Source organism: Marmota flaviventris, chromosome 16 (genome assembly GCF_047511675.1).
Source record: "Marmota flaviventris isolate mMarFla1 chromosome 16, mMarFla1.hap1, whole genome shotgun sequence".
NCBI lineage: Eukaryota > Metazoa > Chordata > Mammalia > Rodentia > Sciuridae > Marmota > Marmota flaviventris.
The window spans coordinates 56,323,168-56,336,137 of NC_092513.1; the positions used below are offsets into that span (position 1 = coordinate 56,323,168).

Genomic DNA, 12,970 nt, shown 5'->3' on the forward strand with positions numbered 1-12,970 from the left:
GATTATTGAGAAAGTTGGAGTTAACTAGAAGAAATGTCTTGGCCTATATCTTTGAATGTATTTTAATGCATTCACTTACAGATTATTTTTATATTTTTCTTGAGATACTAGTAAGTGCATTGGCTGAAGTATGCTGTAAATTCTATCAGCCCGTGTTTAGAAGAATGCAGGATGGGTTTGAAGAGTTCTTCCCTTCAGGAGAGACTGTCTAAAATGAATCTTAATTCAGATTGGAGCTGGAGGGAGGATTTCAAGCATAGGAATGCTCTCAGGAGCAGGGAACCAAGCATCAGTCTCCAGGGTGTGTCTTGAGGAGCAATATACTGTTGTCTTGAGGTCTCAGTGCGCCATCCCCACTGAGATGTCCAGTACACTGTGGACCTGAGTCTGAGAGTGAGTCAAGAATAGGTTATTAACTGTGGCAAGGGACTGGGTTATGCTCATACTAGGTCCAACCAGCATATAGGTTAAAGCTAAACTGAGAGGTAGGAAGAGGTTTTGGGAGAGAGTGTCCAGGTAGAATGGAGAGTGTACCAAGAGTGGAACTTTAAGAGACACTAATACATAAAGATTATTGAGTGAAGAGTGTTTGGGAAGTAGACAGAGGGTGAAATGCTTGCAAAAATATATATACTCCCCCAAATCCTCTGAACAGAAATTTCTGTTAGAAAGCCCCAGTGATCTGCAATTTAAAAGATTTTCTAAAAAAAAATTAGCAAAATAAATACTACAAGTCATTGAAGTTGTTTCAAGAAAGAACTTCCATTAGCTGAGTCATATACAGCATTAAAGTTCTAATCCAATTGGACCGTAAAAGTACCCATAGCATCTGTCATTCAAAGGATGCTCCTGGATTCTGAATCTTTCTGCTACTGATTACCTCTTGCCAAGTTTCTAAAACACTTAATGATACGTTAATATAACAAATGTTCCTTGACTAAATGTATAGATCACTTAAAATATGATTTCTATGAACTTCATTAATAACTAATTTGGTATATTAGAGAGAAGACAAGGCTGGTTGGGGCAGGGAAGGTAGTACAAGAGCTATCATTGAACCAGCCTTACCAGGAGTGCTGATTGTCATGCATACATTTCTCAAAATTGGAAATGGACCTGAAAATGAATGAATGAACTCAGTTCATTCAGTAAACATTTTCTAAGAGTTTGCTACATAGAAGTCACCAACTATGTGTCTTCTAAGTACATGAAAATATGTTTCCAAGTACAATGGGACTTTATTGTCAATGGTCACTGTAACCAGTGGTACAAAGGGGTGGGGAGGATTTTGGAAGCTTTCATTTACCTTCCTTCTATTGTTTTTCTATTACAGTATGTTGATTTTTGAATTTTCTGTTAAGTATTACTTTTTTCTGTATAAGATAATAAAATTAAAAACAATTTCATAAAAGAGATTATTTTTCTGAAGTTACTCAAATTTCCATAACTAATATTCATAGTCTTTCCCATAATTATTAGTTTTTCATCAAGGAATTAGTATCAATCTTTTAAGAAAATGTTTTTTTCTCCTAACCATGTAATTCTAAAATTTTGCTGGAGACATTTTCCTGTAATGAAAATAAATGGGAAACAATGAGTCATTTCTTAGATTTCAGGATCAATTCCTATAATTGTACCAATTTTTTATTGACTAAGAATGCAAGGGAACAAATAGGGGCTGAAAATCACTCTTGGTCCCTAGCCAAATCACATGCTTTTAGAAAGGATTGTCTTTAATGAATTTATACAGAGATCCTATATTAGCGAGTATGAGCCCTAGTACCATTTCCTTTTATAATTCTACTGAAGTACAAATATTTTGTTAAGCAGAATATGGGCAATTTTTATTTTAAATGGAGAGCTTGAGAATGAAAAATGAAAACAAAAATGGAAACTCTTCAAACATTACTTATCTGTTCTTCAAAACCAAAATATTTATTGATATCATCTTTTTAAAATAAACAAAAGTAAATACAGTGAAATTCAAGACCTAATTTCTCTGCATCATTTGTGTGTGTGTGTGTGTGTGTGTGTGTTTTAAATTGGATGAATCTCAACACATTTGCTCATAATAGAGTCCATTCAAGGCATTACTGGTGATCATAGTTAATTCTGGGTAGTGGTAAAGAAAGATGACAACATTATTGGAAAATAAGAAAATAAGTGGACAGGAAGCTTTAAAGGAGATAAAACTTCTCAGGTTGAGTTACTCCTCTTATAAATAAAAACCTTCAACTAAGATGACAGAAAAGAAATAACTCTCCATCCCCTATGGCATGAACTATTGATCAGGGATTTATAGTTTCCTGTTTGCTGTCAAGGATTAAATACTGAACTACCAAAGCCATTCATCTCAGCTGTGGGATAGCTTAGAGAAATTGTGACAGGAGTCCCCAGTGTGTGAAGTGTCAGCCAGTATAAAATTACGCATTTCTCTTTTGATGGACCTTATAGCGCTTGTCTTTATGAAATTCATGTTTACTGTGGTCTCTTTCTTTATCATCCTGTGAGAGGAACTTTGAGGACTGTAATTCCAATAGTTATTTTTATGACATTTTTAGAGAGCATGAATTACTCTGACTGCTACTCTTAGGGTTTTCTCTGGGAATTTATATGATTAGCAGTGTTTTGAGTAAACTGGGGAGAGTGGGTAGAAAACTAATTTCAATGCTTTTAGTTGGATTATTGCTATTATCAGTGTCAATAATACATATGTGAATTTTAAAATTTATTATTTTATTTTAACCTGGTTATGATACTTTGGGACTGTTTCTACAAATCACAAGGAAAGCTGAGTTATTTAGAAATCTTAGCTCTCACTTCCTCAAATGACTATAAAATAGAAGACATGAATTATTGCCACTATTTCAAGTAATATACATTCTAAAATGTCAATTAAAGAATGAATTTAAAATATGGCTAATGTTAATAGCAAATTGTGCTAGTCTATTCCTTTTAAATCAGCTATACCATAGGGTTTTGTTGTTTTCTTTGATCTTTTCTTTTTTCTTTTTTTTTAAGAAGCATTTTAGAACAAACCCAGGGGTACTGTACCATTGAACCATATTCCTAGTCTATTTTATTTTTTATTTTGAGACAGACAGGGTCTTACTAAGTTGCTGAGGGCCTCACTAAATTTTCCAGGCTGGCCTTTAAGTTGCAATCTTCCTGTCTCAGCCTCCTGAACAGTGGGATTATAGACATGAGCCACTGTACTCAACACAGCTATTGTTTTTTTAATGTATGACATCTTTCTGTATTTTGTGATACAATTCCTCTATCCAGTGTATTTGGTCTGCTACTCTTGCCAGTTTCATTAGTTCACTTCCAAATTCTTAAAGAATTTTATTTGTTTTTAAAATATTTTATCTTGTGTGACCCTTTTGCATGTAACTCTTTTTATTCTTTAATAAAGATTTTGACCAAGGACATTACTTTCCACAAATTTTTTGATTACAAATATAATCAACTTGATTGTTTAATCATGACCTTTTATATTCAGGGAAAAAAGAAGAAAATATCTAATGTAAGTATGTTAAGATTTAATATTTTTAGAGAATGCAGAATAAAATATAAATAAACTGCCCATCAGGGGTAGAAAGCATGGAATTAGGCAACCAGAGACCAAGTTTGTAGTTCTAGTTTTCAAAATTTAATTGTGTGATCCTGAACTAGTTCTCTAACCTCTCTGAGCATCATTTTTCTTGTCTGTAAAATGTGATGGTCTATTTGGTCATTTTTCAGATTTCCTTTTAGCGCTTTAATTCTAGGATACTCTGCTTCATTAGAAACCCTATTTATGGCTTTCTGACTCAAACCCATTTGTGTGTATGTTAGCAAGGAGCCATCTCAGGATTAACTATGGAAACAAATGGAACATGAATGGTTATTGCCTAAGGGGATGCTGTAGAATTAAAATCATCATGGAGTGAGTCTGAGTATGGACAAAGGATACTGTGAAAGAAGCCACATCAGGAAATGTTGATGTATGTTCATTCAAATGGCCACCTCAGCCAGCCAGAATCTAATAGTTGGACTCATATCCCCCTGTGCATTTTATGCTAAACAGTTTGAAGCTGAGCTGATCTGAGTGCCCCTTGAGGAAGAAGGCCAGTCCCACTCAGGGAAAGCCTCGTGGAGGTGGACTGCAGGGCACTGTCAGCCCATAAGTATGAGAATGTCCATCTGGGATACCCGCAGACACTGCCTGATGATCCCTTGGCCTTCTTTGTGATTCTATCCTGTTATGATTGAATTTTTGGAGCTGAAAAGGAATGACAGGTAAAACAATACAAGGATACAATAGAGCCGAGTTTTCACAATTTGGCTTTGATGACTGGGTGATGATAACCATAGAGACCAGACATGTGGAAGAAGTGGCTGCATGCCACCAAATACATCACTGCACCAGAGAGGCAGACAGGGAGCTAGGAAATCAATGGATAATGCCAGAAAGGGAGCTTCATCATTTTGATAACTCCATACAGAGTAGTGCCAGCTGCAGCGGGCACCTCAAAAGCGCATAATAAAGATATGCATTGCAGTTGGTAATAAGCCATTGAGAGAAAATGTCACTTCTTTCAAATAAAAAGACAATCTTTAAAAAAAGTATTTATCCAGACTGCTTGGTGAAGTATAATTTCAGAAGCACAAAACATAATTGCTACTTGGCTAAAGGACGGAATTTTATTAAAGAGCAAGAGAAAGCTTCTTTTTGCTTATATTCCGCTTTATAGATTCTTTCCTGAGTATCCTCTAGTTGGATAAAAAATATATCCTCTGAGCAATGATTAGGTGTCACTGAACTAGTTCTCTGCTCATAACTTTAATTTATCTCAGAGGATAATGTGATAAGAGTCACTTGTGGGATTGACTGAGCTTCACCAAAATCAATGTGTATGTCAAGCTCATAAATAGCATATTAGTTTTAACACAGCCAGAACATAAAACATTCACATTTGGTGATTTGCTTTGCCTGCAAAACTGACATCTTAGCTGTCACTAGTTTAAATGATTATTAACCAAACAGGGAGCAAGACCATTTCCTATTTGTGACTGCCGTTCTTTGCCAAAAGCAAGCAGTAGCCCTTTGCAGAAATGTTTTTCAATCTTTCTAAACCCAGGGCGCTTTTGGAAATTTCCATTTCTCTACACCCCTCTCCTACCCCCTTTCACCTTGAAGTTTTTTGAAATCTCAAAGTATTTTAATTATCAATTCAAAAAGAATTAAAGTAGAGGTAACTTTTTTCACATATATTTTTATGGAGATATAATTCACATAAAAATAATAATTTATTTATTTAGGTACTAGGGATTAAACCCAGGGGTAGTTTACCACTGATACAGCCTAGCACAAAGTACCACACCATATCTGGTTAGCCCAGGAAAAGATAAAAATTCAAAATCTGAAATAGGATTTTTACTGAATGTAGCTTTTATACCATCGTAAAGTTAAAACAAACAAAAAGCTAAGTCGAGTCATTTTAAAAACATTCCATCTGTACGAATATACTTACACACACAGCCATAAGATATGTATTTCAGTTATGTGGTGAATATACAACTTTTGGTTCTGGTCAGTGGCCTTTCCTATATCCTTGGTAGACAAGTTGATAGAGCATAGTGTAGGTCACTTTCAATATCAACCATGTGGACTGGCTCCACGTTCACAGCTAAAGTACAGAAAAACATGTTGCCTGCCACCCCACCCATCCCTCCACACAGTTTCTGTCATGCTCTTCACTCTTGTGCATCCCTGGGGTATTGGTGTGTAGTGGTTTGACGTTGTTCTTTCTGCCATGGCCACTACACTTGTTCCTAGCACAGTGCCTGTACTCAGGCAATATGTGAAAACCTAAGAATTGAGTTGCTGATATGAACCTCATGGTTACTTTTTTTTTTTTTGAGTCCAACTTGCTAATATTCCCTGCTGTGTGACCTTGGATTTATTTGCTGTTTTACGCCTCCCCCAGTCTCTGAAGACTTTTTGTCTGTGTCCTCACTGCCAACAGAGAGGCTCAGATGTTTACCCTTTGACAAAAAGCTTCCTGGGTTCTCTCCTGTTTACTCCAAGTGGGGTGAGGCAGGCCAGAAAAACAGAAAACTGGAATGGCAGAATGAGAATGTGAGGATACCAGAAGACAGAGTCAGGGAGCCTGAGAAAGTAAGCCGGGACCTCCTCTGGGTTCTTGCTTTTATTACTCTGAAACTATAGCTGCTTTTTATAGTCATTGCCTTTCAAGTGCTTTTTGCAAGACATCCAAGCTGAGCTTGTTTATAATTATGTTAGAATCCAAAGATTACTGAGAAGCCAGACATAAAAAACAAGGCATTTGTCCTCTTGCTTTATCTGAATGGCCTCCTGAGGAAACCGAGGGGGTGGACAGCTGTGTAACCAACTGGGACTGTGCCCAAGGTCTGTCACAGAGAGCAGTGACTTCTCCAGAGTGATGCCTGCAGCAGGCTCCCTGCAGTCTGCATGGCGGGGGTGATTTCTCTAGATATCCATGCTGAGATCCTCCAAGGATCATTCAAAATGACAAGGTAAATTCAGTCCTCCTCCTAAGGGGCAAAATCTCTAGTTTTGCTGTATTCTTCCTAAAACTCTTAGAATATGTTAATTTGATAGAAATGTGAAACTCTTCCTTCTCAATTAGCCTACATGGAATATAACTCCATGCTATGTTGATCAGTGCCAGATCAAGACTCAGGGTTAGGCTAATAACTTGGTTACCCTTACAAGTGACAGTCATTGTCATACCCCTCTTTGCTTAGAAGCCAGGTTGTTTTCCATCTGTCATTACTTGGTCATTCCCCTTAGTGAGGTGGAGTGGGTGTCTCATCTCACCCTACCCCAAATGACTTATTACAGTTTTTCTTCCAGTTACATCAGTTAGAAAAGATTTTGGCTGCAAATAACAGTAACAAAAATAACAACAGTTAGAATGTTTTTTAAAAATAGGCATTTATTTTTCTCACATTTCTGTAAGTCCAGAGATAGGCAACATCTGGTATTATTTCTGAGACTCTGTATTATTGGAGCTGATCATTATAATTTCATTGTTTCCTCTCATAGTTGCAAGATGACTGCTGAAGCACTAGTCATCTTATCCACATTCCGAGAAGGGAGAAGGAGGAAGAGAAAAAGGAAGCACTTATGTTAGGAAAAGAAAATATTTATCTGAAACATTGGAGATGACTTTTACTTAGATGACTTTGGCCAGAATTGGGTTTAGGATAAGGAAAGTGGGCAAATAAGACTTGGAAATAGAATTGGGTTAGAGAGGAGCTCTGATAGTTTATTTGTCTCTTTTCATTTCTAGCAGCATTTTCGTGCTCTTAGGACCCAACCCTAATTTGTTTTCTCTGAGCATGCTAACAAATTATAGCAATAATCCAGCCATGGGCTTACAATGTGCCAGTCATTTCACACATATTAATTCAATCCTCGTATCAACTCCATGAAAAATACACAATTAATATCCCCATTTCACAGAATGGGGAATGAAGGAACAGAGGTTCAATAGCTTGCTCAGGGTTATAAAGCTAGGAAGCCACAGAGCCTATATTCAAACCTGGGCCAACTGGCTTCAATTTTACTCTAAATCACTACACAATATTCCTTCTCTGGTATAAAAAAAATACATATTATTATAAACATATACACAATTACCTGTCTTTTGAGATTGAGAAAGATTACTAAAATTACTGCCAGGAGACCATTTGGACAGGATTGAAAAGGTTTGAATTCATATCCTAGCTCCCTTGTACCTAGGCACTCTTTCAGCAAGTATTTCTGAATTCCTATTGTTTGTCAGACACTGGGTAAAAACAGATATGCTTTATCTATATTCTAGTGGTGGAAAGAGACCCTCAAACATGAAGTAAGCAAATCCCGTAAGTGAAGTGGTTACTGCTGATGAATGAGGAGGAAGCCCGGGGCGAAGATAGTGGGTAACTGGGGGAAGGATGCATTCTGGCGGCCAGGAAAGGGTGCCCTGCAGAGGCGGCATGTGGGTTGGGAGCTGAATGGTGAGAAGCATCTTGTTGCAGTGGGAGAATGTTCCAGGTGGAAAAGAACTGAAAGAGCCAGTTTCCTTAGGGAAGAAAGAGTGTGGCTTTTTAGAAAACTGAAAAGATTAGCATGCTTAATGCTAACTCCCAGGGAAGGTGAGATTGAAGTTTTAAACAGAACATACTGAGCCCTGAAGTCACAGAGAAGAATTTGCATGAATTATAATTGCAATGGAAGCTCCATGCCCCTACTTACTCTCAGTAACTCCCTTATCGAATAATGAGACACATAGTGCTGGCTTTGACTACTTCATTAGGCTAATGTAAGGATCAAATGATGCATATGAGAGTAATTTGTAGTGTGTAGAATTCTAGTTTGGGACAGACTACTGTTCCCATTGCAACAGCTAAAGAGAAAAAGGATAAATATAAAAAACATCTCTTAAAAACTCTATTGGAGAGTTGTGGATACTAAGGTGTAGAAAGGAGCAGAGTTCCTGGAAAAGAAGACCTCTTTCTAGGTGAGCAGAGCCCAGTGGTCTCTTCCCTCTCTGGGCAGGAATGTTCCATGAGTCTCTCCCCTGCTGGGAAGAAGGTCACCCTTACACAGGTAGGAGGATTCTTCTGAGACATGGAGGTGCCAGGAGCTGTTGATGGCTGCCTGCCTTAGCAAAACAGAGAGAAATTTGCAGAAGTCCCAGATGCAGAGTTAGATCCCCCTCCCTGATAATTGTCTACAGTGGGATTTTTGTTAAGAACCCAGCAGCAACACAGTTGGTCTGGAGACTGAACTGCAAAGCAAAGAGAGTTCTATAGTCCCATGGTGTTTACCCAAAGCCCTCCTAGCAAAAGGTACCCATGGGACAGATTTCCCCCTTGACATATTTGAACCAGAGGAAATTAATTACTATTAAGTGTAATCCATCCCAGACCCAGCTCCACTCTTAATTAGACTGAAGTAATCTACCCCTCACTCCAATTACCAAGTAGGGGAAAAGCTTGCCCTTTCTTAGGGAATCCTTATTTACTACAATTTTCTAGAGTTCTTTTGAAAACAATGTCTGCCAGACAATAAGGTTATAGATATGTGAAGAAAAAGGAAAGTGTGACCCATGAACAATTGACTTTTTTTAAATCACTGTGACCCAGTATGTTGGCAACCCAGAGGGTGGCATTAAGAACTTTCAAATGACAATGGCAAATGTTTTAGATAAAGTAGAGGAAAAGGTGGATGAAAGGGGATAGAAATATTGATAATGTCAACAGAGAAATGGAGTCTTTCAAAAGTAATTGGATGGTCCTGATATGAAAAACACAATATGAGAATTGAAGCATTCATTGGATGGCTTAACAAGTAGAAGATAGAAAAATGAACTTGAAACAGCAATAGAAATTCTTTTTTATTTTATTTAAATTTTGCAGTGCTGGAAGTCTAACCTAGGGCCCAGCACATGCTGGGAAGTGTTCGCCCACTGAGCTACCCCCTCAGCCCCTCAGAAAAATAGAAATTCTTTGACTGAATTCCAGCGGAGAAAAGAATTAGGAGAAAATGAAGGACATTTTGGATATCAAATTTTGGATATCAAATGAAGGACATTTTGGATATCAAATTTCTAACCATCATGTAATTAGAGTTCCAGAAAGAGTAGAAAGAATGGGACAGAAGAAATATCAGAAAGGAAATGGATTAGAGCCCCCCCAAATGATGGATGACATCAGCCTACAGATTGCAACTAAGTAAATATCATGCAGAATGAAGAGGAAAACTAGTCTAGGCGTATCATATTGAGACTACTCAGCACAAACTATAAAGGAAAAAATGCACTGAGAACAGCCAGAGAAAAGAGACTTCATATTTAAGAAGAACATCAACAAGAATTGAACGCCTTCTCATCAGAACCAATAAAGTCGAATGGCTTTCTTAAAGGATTTGAACACAACAACAACAAACATTGCCAGCTTAGAGTTCTACGGCCAGTAAAAGAATATTTGCCAAAAATGAAGATAAATTAAAGTCAGAAAGAAAGCTAAGGGAATATATCACTAACAGATCTATAGTACAGGAAATGCTAACGAATGAGACAGGAAACTCTAGAGGAAGTTCTCAAAGCTGAAGTGACCCATTATGGATATACAGACACACAGGAAAGAATGAAGAGTACCAAAAAGGATAACTTACAAGACTGTTTCATTTTTGTTTTTCTTTCTTTCTTTTTTTTTGGTTTTGAAACTTTAATAAGGAAAAAAAAATGATATACTGTGGAGCTCAAAAACACTGTAGCCAGTTTGTCACTGGGTCAAGGACTGGGAATACACACTGCCAAACTAGCAAACAGAATATATGTAACAAAAATACACACGGTCACAAAACGTAAAACTGGTGCCTGACACAGTTAAGTCTCGGTTTCCTATTCATTCAGCAGCATATTGGGGATCCCGCGGCTGATGGGGAACACACGTCCAGACTCTAGGCATTGCAGTGTGCCCTCCAGCACGTCCACCTCCAGCAACAGGTGATGCATCTTTCTCAGAAATGTCTCCTCCTTCACGTAGCCCTCAATCAGCTCTTTTGGCACCTCCACCAGGTGCAAGGCATAAGACGCCTCCAGAAGCACCACCCACTCCACATGGGTATCATCCTCGCCACGTAGTGGAGGTTGAACTCCACCGGGTTGATTCCGACTCCAACTTCGGTGGCTGGGAGGCATAGGGAGAAGCCACGAGGACCCACCCCCGGCACATGTGAGCTCAGCAGATCGTAGGTGAACAGCTTCATGTTTCCACACGCGATCCAAGACTATTTAATTTTGAAAAAAAGTATTTTAAAGTAACATCCATAATTATTGGAAGTATAAAAATGTGAAGAAGCACCACATAGGCATATAAAGGGGGAGGGAGAACTGTACTTTGCAAGGTCTTTACATTTTGGGGACGTTATTAAATATAAATCCAATGTGGGTAGCAATGATTTATAGATCTCTGGAAACCATTAAAATATAACACAAGGTACAGCTAAAAGACAAGGGAAGAAAACATGGAGTAATAATATCTTTCCCATTTTTTATAATTGCCTCTTTGAATATGTAGTAATTACCATACACTTAAGGTCTAATTTTAAACCCAGTGGTGTTTTCCCAACAAAAGTAGCTGTGCCACAGAGTTGCATTCTATTTTCCATGTAACATTTTCCTGGTATTGTTTTGGAATAAAAAAAAAAATACAAACAGCTGATAAAGCCTAAACTGGATTTTCTCCTAATATGGTGAGGAATGAAGCTGCAGATTAAGGCTCCTGGCTGGATGGGCTTGAGGGCCAGAGTTATATAATATATTGGGAGTGGAAGGTCAGGACCTGTTCTCCACCCTGGGATGAAGGGGAAATACTTGGATCCCTAACTAAGAAAGTGAAAGCTCTTCCAAGGGTGCTTGTCTCAAAAATGCTGTCTGACTTCTTTGCCAAAAAAATACTTGATCATTGCAATTAAAGAATTCTTTGGTGGATTGTTTTAGATGAACCAGTGTGTTACTCAGCTGGTCATGACTGATATCACTCATCTGTTGCAAAAGGAAAAAAAAAATCTTAAAAACCTTAAGAATAATACAGGGAGCAATAACTGTCTCATTATCTTGTTGATTTCATATGTATTTCAACCACTAGAATGGGTCCATCTTGTCCAATTATAAAGAATTCAGTGAAAAATCTCTTACCACCAAATTATCAAATACAGATGCCTAAAATTATTTTTATCATAAAATACATTTTATATTTTTCTTGAATGCTTTAATTTTAAAAACATAAATTGTCTCTGTTACTGTCAATTAACTTCAAAACTAGAACTACTTACAATCAGGTACCATACATCAAAGGATCAATGATAAAATTCTAGAATTTTCTACCAAAGGTGATTTAGAAATCTGGGAAGGATCCCCAGGGGTAGAGAATATGATGCAAATAGGATTTTTTGGTCCTATTTATGGAAACATTATTTCCTCCCTCCTTATGTACTCTCATGCATATCTCTGTGTTTTACATATGCCATGGGCCATGGCTTAATGTTTAGTTAGCCTCTGCATGCTGTGACTATAAGACCCAAAAAGAACAACCTGTAGGAGGAAGAATTGACAAGAACAACTTAGAGGAGGAAGAGTTCATTTTGGCTCACAGTTTCCGAGGTTCAGTCCACAGGGGGCTCACTTCATAGATCTTGGCCTACATAAGGAAGAGAACATCATGGCAAAGGGTTTTGGCAAAGGGAAGCAGCTCAGAACATGGCAATCAGGAAGGAGAGGGGGGACAGGGAGTGTGAGATTGATCTCCACTCACCAGGGACAAAAGATAAACCCCAAAGACAGGCCCCCAGTGAGATCCATCCTCCAGCCACACCTCACCTGCCTACAGTTACCACCAAGTTAATCCATATCAGTGGATTGATCCACTGATTAGGTTAAGTCTCTCATAATCTAATCCTTTCACCACTGAACTTTCTTGCATTGTCTAACACATGAACTTTTGGGTGATACTCATATCTAAACTACAACACTACACTTGATAATAATCCACTGCGGCTCTGCATATCAAAATTTAGTTTGTCTTAAGGGAGTCATAATGCCCACAGTTGACATTACTGTGTCTTTGCTGTAGTTATCTCTTTCTTATTTAGGGTGAAATAGCTCAGACCATACATTGGTTAAGCAGTAATCTCAGCCAGAAATAAAAGTGAACTTGGAGGATATTCTCTTTTTTTTTGGTACTGGGAATTGAACTCAGAGGCACTCAATCACTGAGCCACATCCTCAGCCCTATTTTGTATTTTATTTAGAGACAGGATCTAACTGAGGTGCTTAGCACCTTGCTTTTGCTGAGGCTGGCTTTGAACTCATGATCCTCCTGCCTCAACCTCTCAAGCTACTGGGATTACAGGCATGAGCCGCTGCACCCAGCTAGGAAGAGATTCTTT

At 38.0% G+C, this 12,970-nt stretch overlaps 1 protein-coding gene and 1 pseudogene across 3 annotated transcripts in view; one reads left to right on the forward strand and one right to left on the reverse strand.

Annotated features, from left to right (window-relative positions):
* Positions 1-12,970, forward strand: part of Arhgap28 (Rho GTPase activating protein 28) — a 191,311-nt gene that overhangs the window by 92,427 nt on the left and 85,914 nt on the right. The window lies entirely within an intron of this gene.
* On the reverse strand, positions 10,407-10,789 carry LOC114098732 (multifunctional methyltransferase subunit TRM112-like protein pseudogene; annotated as a pseudogene).